This window comes from Podarcis raffonei, chromosome 2 (assembly GCF_027172205.1).
Source record: "Podarcis raffonei isolate rPodRaf1 chromosome 2, rPodRaf1.pri, whole genome shotgun sequence".
Taxonomy (NCBI): domain Eukaryota; kingdom Metazoa; phylum Chordata; class Lepidosauria; order Squamata; family Lacertidae; genus Podarcis; species Podarcis raffonei.
The window spans coordinates 101,895,440-101,911,209 of NC_070603.1; the positions used below are offsets into that span (position 1 = coordinate 101,895,440).

The 15,770-nt window shown below is 41.9% G+C and overlaps 1 protein-coding gene across 1 annotated transcript in view; it reads right to left on the reverse strand.

Annotated features, from left to right (window-relative positions):
- The window catches only part of SYNPR (synaptoporin), a 140,632-nt gene that overhangs the window by 96,293 nt on the left and 28,569 nt on the right, over positions 1 to 15,770 (reverse strand). The window lies entirely within an intron of this gene.

Sequence of the window (15,770 nt, forward strand, 5' to 3'; positions counted from 1 at the left end):
GCTCTTTTGTAGCTAAGATTTACTCTGGGTGTAACGGCCTAGCTAAATTGGCCTGCTGGGATGAATGGAATAGTTTATGTTTGCATAATGAAGACAAACATGCCTGCACCCATTTTCTTTGCCCACTTCCTGCAATAGTCTCAGAAAAGACACCTAATCAGCTACTTGCTTAAGGTCAGGGATATGGTTGCTTCCCAAGTATCTTGCAGAGGCATGGCATTTTGTATCTCATGCACGTCAGCAGCTGCCATGCTAGTGGAATTGGGTTTCTTCTCCAGGTATCTGCCTGTACTTCCCATGGACTGTTTGCTCATTTTCAAAGTCTTCTTAGGTGGATGCACCCTTAGATATTGGAGCAAATGCAGTAATGAATGAACAGGCTTGGGGAACAATCCTACGCACAAGAACTGGCATAAAAAGCAAGCCTGTCTTAAGCCAGAGGAAACAACCAAACTCCATTCAGGAGTAGGGCCACTGCTGACTAATCCTTGCAGAGGGAAAGCAAGCCTTTAAAAATAGTGTTTGAGGTACCACCATCCTTTTTGCTGGCTTATGCCAGGTTGTCAGGTTTATGTGACCCAGCTGAATGGGCTTAGGATCTAGCTTAGGACCTCCCACTCTGGTCCCCAGCCTAACCCACAAAATGCCCCCTTTTCTGGCTCACACCAGCTTTGGGTCTGCTATGCTTGGCTCATCTGGCTTGTGGGATGGTAATGAAGGCAGCGTATCTCAGGCTGAGCCAAGGATGAGGGACAGCAGAGCACAGCTCCACAGGGATCCTCCTGGCCCAGGGGGAGATCTGCTGGATCCTAACCCTGCTCATCCTGGCAGATCTCGCTATAGGGGTGCTATCCTATCACATGCCTTTTCAGAATTAAGTCTCATTAAGTTTAATGGGATATACTCCTAGATAAGTGGATACAGGATTTGCAGCCTTTGAAAAGAGAGAGTTTCACTTTTGCCTTCAGGAGGCAAGTGCACCATAAATAGCCTGGGAATTGCTTCTTTATTCACTTCAGCCATGCAGTCCATCCGCTTGCATGGGAAGAAGCTAAAGCTGATCCCTCTGACTTTACTATATGCTTCCAGAAAGCAGTGTTAATGGTTTTTAAATGTGCTGTAGCCTACTCTGGCCATTTAATATCCACCGGTCAAATTGTCGGAGAAGCACTGAGTATTTGTATTAGAGGTGTGTACCAACCCTGTGTACAGCCTGAATTATGAGGTGAATAAAGGTGATTTGGGTGATGTTTTTGTCTGTCTGAGCAAATTGCACCATTAGTAAGGCATATTGAGTTATATAAGTGTCACTTTTTGTGGACTCAAATGCTGCATTTTGCCGTTTAAAATAAAACAAATGGTGCATTGCTTCTAAAGAAAAAACAAGTTGACTAGGGAAATATCCTGAGCTTGAAATGGGGAGGAGGTGGAGAGGTGGGGGGTATATTTCAGGTTTTCCTGCATTTGGCTGACTGTAACCCATGGCTGTCAACTTTTCCCTTTTCTTGCGAGGAATCCTATTCGGAATAAGGGAATTTCCCTTAAAAAAAGGGAAACGTTGACAGCTATGCTGTAACCCCCCTTTTCAAATCACACCAGTGGCGTGTTTCCTGTTGTTTCTTGAATGCTGGCATTGGTAACAGGTGTTGGTAACTAACAGGCTTTTGCACAGCTCTCTGGCAGGACTATAAAAAACACAACCTAGCAGCAGGGTTTCTCCTAATCTAGAGAAATGGGGATGAAAGAATTTGGCTGTACCTGTTTTAACTATAACCTACCATGGTCCCAGTCACTGGGTAAGTGGGTAAGTACAAACAATAAATTAAATTAAATTAAATTAATTCTTAAGGAGGATAGCACACAGTTAAATCCCTGTGGCTAAATACAACACAAGCACCACCATATGCAGACACCTCATTTCCTATGAATGCAGAATGGTTAAGTTTGCAAATTGCTGAACCAGGAGGAAATAGCTAAAAGATAACAGCCTTCTGCTCTATAATATTTAAAAGACCAGAGAAGGGCAATTAAGTGTTAATGATAATGATCAGTGATCAGTACTAATGTTAAATGTCCAAGTAATCCCCGGATGAGTGTTTGTGACAATCCACAGATGCAGATAATTAGGAATGGTGCCAGTTTAGATTCATCATGCCACTGATATAGAGGTTTACAAAATCATGCATACTGAGGAGGAACCGGATAGAGAGTTTTCACGCCCCCCCCTCACAATACTAGAACCCAAGGTCATCCAACAAAGAAGAACAGTGCAAGAAGAACTTCTTCACATCATTGCATTGTTAAACTATGGAATTCACTAACACAAGATGTTAAGGTGTGGCAGGTTCTGCCCTGTGGAATTTCATGCCAGTAGAGATTTGTCAGGTACCAGGCCTGCCTCACTGAAGCAATCACTCAAAAACTGTGTTATACAGACAGGGCTTTGAGATGTGAATTTTCTTTTGACCAAGCAGTATTTAACAGATGTTTACTGGTATTTGTTATTGTTGTCACAACTTCTGTACAGTATGCACTGCCTTGTTGGATTTTTGTAAATATATATATATATATATATATACACACACACACACACACATATATATATATATACATATACATATGTAAATAAATGTCATTAGGAACATAGCTTTATACTGAATCACCTCAGTACTATCCGCAATGGCTGGCAATGGCTTGCCGTGGTTTCAGACTGAGAATATTCCCAGCCCTACCTGAAATGCTGAGGAGTTGGGTGACTTTAATAGGGAGTGAGACAAATTTGTGTATAGACAAGGCTCTAAATGGCTGTTGGCCATAATGACTAAATGCTATGATGGAAGCATGCTCCTAAGCACCAATTGCTGGGGGACAACAGCAGTAAAGGGCAATTGTGCTCATGCTCTGCTTGTGGGTTTCCCATGAGTATCTGGCTGGCTTCCGTGAGAAACAGGATGTTGGATTAGATAGGCCTTTGTTGTGATCCTGCAAAGCCGATTCCCCTCGCATGGAGTCGATGTTGCAGGCAGATCATGAGCCCGACCCGTCACGCCGGGCTTAGGTAGCTCCGCGTCACAGGGAGTTCCTAGCTGTATCACTTCAAATTGGCCAGTTCAATCAGCCGAGGGGGGGGGCCTTAGCCCATTTAAACAAGCCGTGGCCAGGCTCCCACCCTCTATTACCTCGCTCCCGCTTGCAGAGTTCTCCCTCCCTCCCTAAGGTTAGGTCATTATCCTTTGACCTTGCTATGGACTTCAGTTGGTCACCTGTTGAAGGGGCCTGGTAGGATTTTTTTCCGCTTGGCAAATTGGCACCAGACACTTGGTTTCTCACCTACCTCATAGCAAATTGTCACAACTTTGTAAGGTTTGGCGGTTAGGCATTGGAGTATTTGGTGGGAGGTGAGGGAAGGTGGCGGTCATCACCTACCCCTCCTATTTCAAGGGTATTCCATTAAAGGAATCTGGGGGGGGGGGTATCCTCTGTCCGAAGCCCAGATGGGGGCCAGGGCCATAGCACGACCCCTATCGGTGATCATGGGGGAATTCCTCGTTGATGTGCATCAACAGGGCTCCCGCTATTGGTGGTTAACCCTTATTAGACTCCCGGCAGGTGGGCAGGAGTCAGATATAGTCATTGGTTCCAATACCACTCACATTCTGTAGTCAATAAAGTTGTGGCCTTTTTTCAGCTCGTTAACCCAAATTCTGGTGTTAAGTGTCTTTATTCTACAATGGGGGAGGGTTCAGGACCTTGCCATGCAAAGCTCTTCTTTACGTTCACAACTGCAAGCCTTTGTGCATTGGGTTAAAAATTGATTAAGATGGACAGTTTTAACATGAAGATAGGAATTAATTGGCAGTGTATGTGTCAGACTTTGTTCAATAAATGATGCCCTCAAACCACAACTGGGAACATAATGATTTCTGTTCATTACTCATTATGTACCTTGGAGTGTCTGAAGCTTAAGACGGAGAATCCTCTGACTGTTGACTCAAACTTTATATATAGACCTCAAAAACTGCAAACTTTTGTTTGTTCAGTTACAGTACTGCTTCAGGGTCTAAGGTTTCGAAAGGGTTGGAGAATTATTGCAGAAGCTGTGATTTTTAACAAAAAAATCGTAAGTGTTAGCAAAAGTGAACATTTTGTTGCATGACATGTTGCTTTTCCACGGCTGTCACTTTCTATTTCAGATGGCTGTGAAAATGTATCTTCCTGTGTGTGTGTGTGTGTGTGTGTGTGTGTGTGTGAGAGAGAGAGAGAGAGAGAGAGAGTGTGCAAGGCTGTATCTGTGTGTGTGTGTGTGCGTGTGTGTATGGTAGCCTTCATCATATGTAGGAAGTTATGAATATAAGATCAAAATAGGACAATAAATTATTTGAAAAGGTACTAGCCAAATATTTTCAAATGTATTCAGCAAAACTGCAAGCTGTTCACACATTTTCTGGAGATGATTAAAAATCAGCAAACTAAAACGTTCCTATTAAATATCCCTATCAAAACAGGACAGCTCATCTTTTTAATGCCGGGGGCAGGGAGCAACAAATAGGACCAGGGCTTAAAGCCTGAGCGTCCACCAATGCATCTATTTCCTCAAATAGAGAGCCAGTGTGGTGTGGTGGTTAAGAGCGGTGGACTTGTAATCTGGTGAACCGGGTTCGTGTCTCCGCTGCTCCACATGCAGCTGCTGGGTGACCTTGGGCTAGTCACACTTCTCTGAAGTCTCTCAGCCTCACTCACCTCACAGAGTGTTTGTTGTGGGGGAGGAAGGGAAAGGAGAATGTTAGCCGCTCTGAGACTTCCGGTAGTGATAAAGAAGGATATCAAATCCGAACTCTTCTTCTTCTTCTTCAAATGGTAAGATCATCCCAACAAACCAATTTGCTTGGGAATATGCAGCACTTCTGAAAGCACTGCCCCTGTTAAGGGGGTAAACATATATTTTAAAATTCTCAATTTGTTTCTAAGAGCACTCTTATTTCCTTGTATTACTCCAGAACAACACAGCTCAGTAATGTCACTTGCTTTTGAAATCTGGTGAATAAAATACATTGGATACACAGAATCCTTATTCCGCAATGTCTGTAACTTTAATAATCTCCTACAATCACCATACCTTGTTAAGTTCCAAGAGAGCCAGTGGAAGGCTTTGCCCTTGGGTTTCTGAACATGGTGCCTGTGTGCATCGCACCCTTTGACACCCCCCTGCACAATTTTTAAATTTTTTTTTGGGGGGTGAGGGTCTTCTTTTGGGTAGCCAACTGTTCCTGTTGACAATTTATTTCCCATTTGCAGTTAACATGGCAAACCCTGTTCACTGATACAGCAGCAGCTTAGTAAACATTGCAGTGAAAGAGCCAGGCGTTCACTTTCCTCTCCTACAAATCACTTGAAAACTGCTGAGGGTCTTGGAGGGACAGCATGATGATTTTTCTGCCTCTTGTGGGAACTGCAATGCACTGTGCTAGAAGCTGGGCGATTCCTTTGTGTTTCAAGTGACTCCTTCCACCATCACTCCAGGTCCATTCTGCTCACCATTGTTCCCTTGTATTGACTCACTCACTCTTTCTCGCTGCTTCGTCCTTCTTCATCACACTCTGCTTTTCTGTCTCCTAATCCTCTCCACTCCTTTCAAGTGCCTATCCACCCACCCCCATCACTTTTGGTACATTTTCAGGGCAGAATGATGCTGGTCCTGCTGTCCTTCGCAGACTACAACCCATGATTTAGATTATACTACATATTTAAATTTAAAAAACTTGTGGAAATACACAATTCCATATTGCAGAATACACAGAACCCATGCATAGAGTAATTTTTTTGGGGGGGGGGGTTGGGGAGACAGCTGTGTAGAGCAGGTGTTTGTCAGCAAAGTCAATTCAATTCTTAAGGAAAGCTAAGTGAGAGCTTGAGTCAGGTGTAGGCTAGAGAGATGCTTTTAACCACAATAACATAACAACAAAATAACTGAATGTGGTTTATAGAACAAGGTGCAAATATCTCTGCAGCAGGGCAAAGAGCTAAGCACAAGGCACCCCTACAGCACAGGATTGCTGGTTGAATAACACAAGGTGTAATTCATGAAAGAATAACATTTATGGACCCTGTTCCAGTCCAAAAGCTCCAGTGCAATAATTGTGCCCATTCCAGGGCAGCCACTGAGAAAGGGTAACATTTTCTGGGCAACAGGCCACACCTCTGGTGTGTGTGTGCATGCGCGCGACCAAAATTTAAAAGTGAGTGTGTCCCCTTGCTAGCCTTATTACTTATTAATTTTATTCATCCACTCCAGTCCACATGTTCCTTACTAATAACCCACACCTACTCTTCATTAACTGGCAAAATTAAGCATCACTGTTTCCTGGTGGTAAAGCATTTTCAGAAGGCAAGTAGATAATAACAGGATGTGTTTGCCACATTAGCCAAAAGCAAGATGCAACTTAAGTTTCTAGATTTCCAAATACTGACCTTAAGCTGTCAATCCTCTGTAAAAGCTGCACCCCTTTAAAGAGTTCCCAACTATTTAGTTATGGGGTTTGGGGTGCAAAAGCTATGCATGTATAAAGGGTCCTGGCCAATCATGAACATGGAATGAGCTATTTATAGCAGTTGTCAGCCAACATTCTAATTCCACTATTTTCAGATTTGTTTGTTTGTGCGTAGACTTTTTTCAGCAAAGGAAAAATCAACTTGTGTGCTCAAAAATACAACAAAACAAAAACAGCACAAGAATATATGCTCTCATTTGTAAATAGGAAATAGACAATTTCTTCTCATTCATCCATTCCAGATCACAGAGAAAGCTCACAGCCTATTAAATGACTCCAGCTTCACATAGAATAAGTATCTATTTTTGCCAAATGCTGTAGTGCTGGATTTATTTTAAATGTTCCATGTAATGTATATGCAATAAAAACATCCCATATCATATGAAAGGACTCCTGTATGTTGCATACATTCTTTTATTTTTAAAATAAATCAGGAAATTTTCTAAGAGAGAAAATTCTGCATTCAATATGCAGAATATTTTCTGGATCATCTTGACAAAAAAAATGAGGACAGCTGGTATCACCATAGCAGCATATTGCTGTTATCTACAGTTAGCACGCTTTCATTAGGGAAACAAGCTGATTTTCACAGAAGCAAGGTTAAAAAGGAATCTATTAGCAAAAGTGGGTCAGCCCACAGTACATATAATTTGCTGGACAATCTTTCTGTGATGCAATATGAAGACTGCCACCAGGTGTCACTAAGTTCTTGATCAAATAAGTAAAGGCCTGATACAGAATCTTCAAACAAACTCTTGTTTTACAAAGCTACAAACCCACAACATAATGGCAACAACTGTCTGACTAATAGAACAAGTACTTAGGAAGTACTGTAATGAGAGAAAAAAACCACTTTATAAATCAGAAAGCCGTAAAGTGCATGCTCCACTTGTCCACTTACTGCGTTCTTCAATTGCCCCAACCCTGCAATGACTACATTCCTTACTGACCTCCTTGCGCCTGATGCTATGTGCAATTCTTCCTCCTCTTCCCAAGTTTAAACACCCCCACACCCCCAACACCATTGCTCTTTATTCAATCATACCATTCTGCCAGTGCAATCTATTCCAAAACTGAAGATCAGGCCATAAAGTTAGACAAGAGGTTAAAACAACAATTCCCAAACTTTGTGGGAGCAAACTAGTATTTCATGAGAAAAGGGCAGCCGGAAGATGAGGGGTTTTGAGGAACACGTTTGAAAGTGCTGTATGTGCTTGGCTGGGAGAAGAGAAGATTAAGGGGGAACTTGAAAGTTGCCTTCTACTATCAGAAGAGCCATCATACAGAAAAAGGAAACATACTTCTGCCATGTTGAGCTACAGTGCAGGGTTGTAAAAGCCAATGGGCAGAAATGGCAGCGAAGCGGATTTCAGTTTAAGATGAGGAGAAACTTCTTAACAACAAGAGCTATTCAAAGGTGGAACAAGTCTGCCCCAGGAGCCGTTGGGCTCTCCTTCGCTGTTAGCAGAAGCTGGGCAGCCACCTGCCAGGGATGCTGTAACATTGCAAACTGTACAGAGTAGCTTGTTAGACTAGATAACTTCCACGGTTCCAGTCTAACAATGTGATTTTTATAAATTTTGAACTGCTAGCTAGCCTAGATAGTGAGATAGAACAAACTGAGAGGCTCTGGAATGGCCAAAGCACAGACCCACAGAGGAGTCAGCGTATGATACGATTCACAGCTCTGGCTTCACCCCTTTTCTATCAATCTCCATCAGTCTATCAATTTTGCCATGTCTTTGCATTGCATGGGCAATTCACTTCAGAAGAAGACACACATGCACAGAAAAACAGGGGCAGGGACCCTCAGGGAAATGCAGCACTCAAACCCCCTTGGGACAATCTCAATGCTCCCTCTCCCTAGCCCACATTCCTCCTTAGCCCTGCTGAGCATGCTCCTTGAGTATTTTTTTGCTCGGATGCCTTGAGCTCTGGTAATGAATCTTCCCTGGACAGGCGGAAGATAGAGAAGTAGGTGTGTGTGAAAACTAGCCTACTGTATAAATCCACCACTGGCACGTGGCTCCCATAAGGCTGACCAGAAGCAAATGCGGCCCTGATGTTTCAGCCTGAAATTCAGTAGAATTCTGCATATTCAGAGGGGGGTCACCACTTGGTTCCTGCATGAATCATTGCTCTTCCTAACAAGAGGCATGTTCAGAATAGGAACTCATGTGGAAATTCCAGGGTTGGACTCGCTAAGTCCAGGGGATTCTATTAATGCTCTAAAAGTAAGGGCAAGACAGAAGTTTTTGTAGCACATTAAAGACAGGCAAAACACTCTAAATTCCCCTTACGCTGGGTTGCTTGTCTTGGATTAGGCAAAAGTGTCACCCTCCATCCAGTTCCCCTAGTTCAGCCAGCCAACATGAGAGCGGGCAGGCATCCTACTGGCTGTTTTCCTGCCATTGGGGGCCAGTGGAAAGTCCCAAAATGTGCCATTCAAGACTTCCGGGTTAGCGCCATTGGCTAATGGCGGATTCCCTCCGAGCTCAGGAGGGAATCGGCTCCGCAGGATCCGGGTCTTGCTGCTGCGGCGACGCGGGGACCCTCAGAAATCACAGGCGCTGAAGCCTGTGAACCTGGTGACTCGGCGGGCACCATTTGCGCCCCCCCGACCCACGAAGGAGCCTTTTTAAAGGCTTCGGAACAGGGGACGGGGTGAGCGGTGCGGTGCTGAGAGTCGACTGCTTCCCCTGTGGAGTGAAGCCGCATGCCATGGTCGGAGAGCGCTGACTTCTTCTCGTGAACAATTGGACTCTAAAAGCAACAACCCGTGAGTAATATGGAAATTGGATTTGTAAAGAAAAAAAATTTTTTTTGAATTAGGCACCATCGGGGAAGGCGCAAACAGGAAGTCCGTCTCTCCGTCTTATAAATAATCTAAAGCAAGGACTAGCTAACTAAGGTCGAGAGAATTTCTTCTTCTTTATTGGGTAAAAGACATTAATTTCACGATTTGGCAGTATAAGTAATTTCACTGGAGGATAAGAGCTAATTTTGAGAGCTGAAGTGCCACCCCCCCCCCGGACCCGGGAGTGATCCGCGAGAGAGCCTGTTGAGGAGATATAGAAGAGTTTGACAGCTGTCAAATTAGCTGTCAAGAAGGAAAAAGAGAACTTTGTTTCTGCTGTCTCTGCTGGATATATTTGTTACAATTTGGTTATATTTTGTTGAAAACAAGGAAGAACTGATACAAACTAACTTGGTTTTTGGATTTGAACTGGAAGGAAGATAAAGTAACCAAAATCCCTCTAGAGGGGATTTTGGGACATTACAAGAATGGCTGGAGGAGGAAAAATTCAAGCTAAATTGGACAGAGTGTTTCTTCTCTTGGGAAAGTTACATGGCCAAATTGATGTTTTGGCTACAAATGTTGCAACTCTGGACTTAACAGTAAACAAATTCATTGAATTTGATAAGGACTTGACTCATGAAGTCCATGCAGCTGGACAAGAAGAGAAACTTGAAAGATTTGAGAGTGTGGAGAAAGAGATATATGTTGTTTCTGAGGAAAAGGAAGGAGGAGATGTAATGTTGCAGATGACAAAGGAGAGCCAGAGGCCTGACATGATGGCTACAAAGGAAAATAAGTACTGGATGATGAAAATCTGTTTTGAATTGAAGATTGAAGAATGGAGAGATCTCATTATGTGGAGATCTGAAGACCTATGGATTACAAATTTGATTAAGGTGAAAGTTGGAGCTTTTGGGACATTTGGACTTAAAAGGAGTAAGAAACAAGATTCGGGCTCCACTTTTAAGTATGGAGGTCTGGCTGGAAGAAATATGGACCCTATTGGGACAGAGCTTCTCCGAGATCTGGTGTTTAATATTAAGGACTACCAAAAAAACCGGCAGAGAGGAATTGAGAGAGAATTAAGAGCCTTGGACGTGAGGTCTCCAGGCTGATAGTAGACTAAGACTGATGGACATTTGTTGGGGATTGAAACCGGGAAAGGGTGGGGTGGGGTTTGGGAATCCAAAGGGTGCAGAATTATAATCTGTTTTTTTATTTTGTTTTGTTATTAGTATGAAAATTGGGGAATTCGTGGAAGGGAATTTGGGTCGACTTTAGAAAAAAGTTTTAAGAATGAGCACTGATGTTTAAATACTGATGTTTATAAGTTAAAATTGGTGTTTTTTTAAAAAATGAATTAAATATAGAAAGGTCAAAAATTGGGGACAAGAACTTGTTGAATTAACAATTTGAATTGGAATATAAGAAGGGGAGGTGTGGGGAAGTCAGGGAAATATGTTATTGAAAATAAGGATTGTAAACTTTATGTGTTTTTAACTTTTTTGTTTTTTGTTTTTTATTTTTTAATGTATAAAGGTGGAAAAACCCAATAAATATTTTTTTTTTTAAAAAAATGTGCCATTCAAGGGTTGCAGAAAGGCCAAGTCTAGTCCGTTCTGCTGTCAAACAGCTGTTACCAATCAGAAAGTTCTTCCTAATGTTTATTTGGAATCTCCTTTCCTCTAATTTGAATCCATTGATTCAGGTCCTACCCACTGAGCAGCAGAAAACATGATGATGGGTGTTACCATTCAGCAACAGCTGGAAGGTCACAGACGAACCACCTCTGGTATAAATTGACCATTTCAAAGTACTGCTTTGGATACTGGGTGACATGGGTGCTTTATCTGTGATGTCTCATTTACACATTAAAATCACCATCACTTGATATTGTGGGCACTGAAGGATGTGTATGTGCGTGTGAGCCAACCTGATAGAAGGACTTCAGACTGATTGGGGAAGGATTTTCAAGTATTTTAAGTGAATAATGCTGTCCTCCAGCAACTGCATGATTCAAAATGAGGAGAAATACACTGTATACTTTTAAGTGGTTATGAATGCAGTTAACAAGTGATGCAGAAGTTGTAAAACTGCCCATTAGTTGTGTGTGTGTGTCAGAGAGAGAGAGAGAGAGAGAGAGAGAGAGAGAGAGAGAGTTTTCCCCAAAGACCCAGAAACTAAAAGTCAAAGAAAATTAGTCCAAATAACCCTAACCCCAAATCCTATTACACTTAAGGATCAGTTTGTTGTGGTTTGTTAGTGCTGGGCTGCCCGAGGCCAATAGCTGTACTAATACATCTAAATCACACAGTGTTTTTGTGTTAAGCTTGCATTTTCTATTTAAGCAGCTTTGCTATGTTAACAATTTTGTACCAGATTAGTGACAAGTTGAGCCAATAGAACAAGAGCCGCTTCATTCTCATTACTCTGCTGCGCTCAACCGCTTTAGTCTCTCTGCGTGTTTTTCGATATGCGGACTGTAGGCTCCATCTGCACCTTACATTTAAAGCAGATTCAGGGAAGCTGGCAAACAGAACGAGAGCAAAACAATATCCTCCCTACCTGTGATTCCCAACAAACTGGTATACAGAAGCATGATGCCTTCCTCACCAGAGGTGCACAAACCTAACTGATGTTGGCACCGACTGCTTCATTTCTGCTTTCTTACATCATGCCTATACCCTATAATCTTCTGCAATGGAACCTTCATACCTGCCCTCCCCCTTTGAAGTCATCATTAGTTTCTTTAAAGCAGGGATAGGTTGCCCTATGATGTTGGGCTACAACTCCCATCATCCATGATCACTAGCCATGCTAGCTGGGGCTGACGGCAAGGGGTGAATTTTGGTAATATGGTGACCTGAGCGAGGACAAAATCTGGTGGGCCCCCCTGCAAATATTTCTTATTTTCACAATAATTCCTTTCGGTACAGCTGCTTTTTTAATGGATCTTCTCGGTAGGTACCCATATATAGATGGTGGTGATGATGAACCCCCTCAACTTGGCGCCCTGTGCAGGAGAACCACCTGCACCACCTTTGTGCTGCTGAGGGGAGTTGAAGTGCAGCACATCTGGAGGGCCCCAGATTCCACATCTCTGCCATAAAGGGACAGAAATGCAGATATAAAAGCAGAGGAACTACTGTTGCGCAGAAGCATGAGGTTGCCTCTGTAAGGCAGAAATCTAACAACCAATGGAAGGAGTCATCTAGTAGATGCCTGAGCCAATCCACTTTGTTAGCTCGGTTGAATGCAGCTCCAAAATACATAGTTTCCATATTATGTATTTGGCTTCTAATACCATCCAGGAGGTTTTTTGTTGATGCACTGAAATAAATCCAAGTTGTGTTATGCTTCCAGAACAGTAAACATCTTATTGTAGTTCAGCCAGTACTCTGGGGCATCTCCCAGAGACCATTCTCCCATCATTAACTACCATTTCATACCAGATTTGGGGAAAGGTCGCTTGCTTATTGTTTCTAGCCATAGTTTCAATATTTTCTTGAGTGAGGAGAGGGTTCATTTCAAAAAACCTTGATCAAGTGACATTGCCCCTCCCATCATCAATTCATAACAAACAAAACACAAAGCGCTGTAACTGGATTTCTTGAATTTGAAATCATGAGTCCAGCCGCTCACTGTTTATGCTACTGGGGACACACAAAGTTTGCTAGGAACTACTTGCGGGCGAAATGTCATGCAATGAACGGTTTGCATGAAATGACATGGAATTGATAGATGTATGCAAGCGGCTGGTAGCAAGCAAAAAGGATTTGTAGAATGAGGCCACAGCCTTTCTAAAAAAACCTGACTGCTTTCACATATATATAGAAAACGAATATTTGATTTCCCCCAAACAAATTAAAATGAAACTTCTTTTAGTACACAAGCATTTCTGCTTTCTCATTTTCATCAATGGAACAACTTTCATCAACAAGTGATGATATTTGGGACCTGCATTTGTGGTGGGAAACAACATGAACTTTAACAAGGTTCTGATTTTTTCTTTAGGTATCTGGAAGAGGACAAAAAACCCCACCATATCAAGCAGCTTTTGGCTTCCCCTTTTCATTGCTCATCCTCAGTGGATCATTGTGCACTAATAGTCACATTTCACAATTTGATTTTTTGTGTACTATTTCCCCCCTTTCTCTTCACTTACCCAATCTGATTATGAAAACTAGAAAGACAACATATCTGCAGAAGTATATCCAGGACAAAAAAGCTTCAATTATCTCCTGCAAGTGCTGATTTACTGCTGCGCTGAAAGCAGTATTTTTAGCATGAGGAGACTGAAATTAGAGTCTGGTGTAAAAATAAAAAGTTAACCTTTTCAAACAAAGGTTGCACTCACGTAAATAGTTTATTGTGATATGTACTGAGAACAATGCCACTAGGTTATTGGGTAGAGGACCTAAAAAAAGAAACATGATTTTTTTTGCTTACAGATCTAAAGACCACAGTCAACTAGATTACTGGAATAGGGGGAAAAAACCCTCCCCTCTCCTTCATCCTTCAACACATGCAAGTTACCTGCAAGTTATTCAGAGACCTGGCAACACCAACCCTGGAGGTACCGGTAATATAGCCACCATGAGCTGTAGCCTTATATCCATGAATTCATCTAACTCCTTTCTAAAGTTGTCTACGTTGGTTGCCATTACTACATCTTGTTGAAGCAAAGTTCTCTGGTTATCTTTTAGGTTATGTAGTCCAACCAGCTCTTCAGTGCAGTTTGCAGGTACAGCATACCTGACAGGTGGCTGTCCAGCTTCTGCTTAAATGCCTCCAAGTGAAGGAGAGATCACCACTTCCTGGGGCAGAATTTTTCCCAGCTGAACAACTGAATATTAAAAACAATACAGCATAAATTTTAAAAAAAATCTAAAACACAAAGGCATACAATAAACATAATAAAAAGTGCTCTTTACACCAAACAAGCAGTACCCTGCTTCTGCAAGTACATCACTATGATCATCATTAAAACACTGAACTAACGAAGACCATCAAACCACAATAAACTGGCTGGAAGAAGGCAACAGTTAAGGCAGGTTCATGAAAGAAAAGGTGCTCTGTAATGTACTAGGTATAAACTTCAGCTATTCCCTTCAGCTATTCACATTACCATGTCTATCCTTCCAACAGCCCTGTGAAATACATTAGGTGTGAAAAAGTGACTTGTACAAGATTGCCCAATAATCTTGATGGCCATTAAGTTTACAATAAACAACAAAAGCAATCAGAAGAGCCCTGCCAGGTGGGTCCATTTAGTTCAACATCTTGTTTCTCACAGTGGCCAGATATATATTTCTAGGATGCCCAATTCAGAGCAGGAAGGTGTACTCCCTCACTCTCTCCTACCTATGCAAACAACTAGTATTCAGGGGTATACTGTGTCTGAATGTCAAGGTTTCATTATCGATCGCTGCTTATGGCAATTGATAGACCCAGCCTCTACATGGCTGGAATCAACTCTTGATCACACACTGTGATACAGTACAGACTAGGCTAGGCAAAAGTAATGATCTTTGAACAGGGATGAAACAGATGTTTTCTGTAGAAGCAAATGCAGGACTGAAAGTTCTTGAAGCATTCTTGGAAAGAACAGGGCAACAATATTGGAAAAACAGGGGAAGAATAACAAAAGGAAAACAGAAGTGTATACAGTAATAACATGTTTTATTCAGATAGGATATGTTAGAGTACAACGTTTCAAGATCATTTTGTGCTATAGGTGTTTGATGCCACGTAGTAATTAATTATGCCCTTGGGTTATTGGTTATCAGTTGCATTTTATTTTTATTACTGTGATTTTATTCTTTTGGCACTTTTAAGTTGTACACTGCCATGAGATGGAGTGTAACAGGCTGCATATAAATACCATTAGAATATTTGGGGGGGGGGGAATGCATACAAGTTAGAGCTTCTACACTATACAGATAGTAGGCCTGTGAAACAAGAGATTAAGAAAAATATACTGACACATTTTAGCATTTTATGCATGTGTGATCCTTGCCTTGAACGTTTTTAAAAATAATAATAAATAAATAAATTTCAGAGGGCAAAAATAAAATTACTGACATTTGCAGCAGGCTGCTCTACAACCTTTATCTATTTATATTTCACCTTTCTGCTTCAAAAGGGGCCTTCAAGGCAGCTTACGAAAGAACAACAAAATCCAGACATAAAAAACTGAAGTAGTGCACATCACGACAAACCTACATAAAAATTAAAACAGCCAAAGAGAGTAGCATTTTAAAAAGACAGACAGGAGAGATGACACTTATCAGTTATTAAATGCACAAGGAATGTAGAAAAAGGTGTAGACACACCATTTTTTTAAAAAAAAAAGGCAGGGGAGTTACTCTGGGAAGGACATTTCATGAACAAACAGGGCACTGCCAACAACAAAAAAGGCC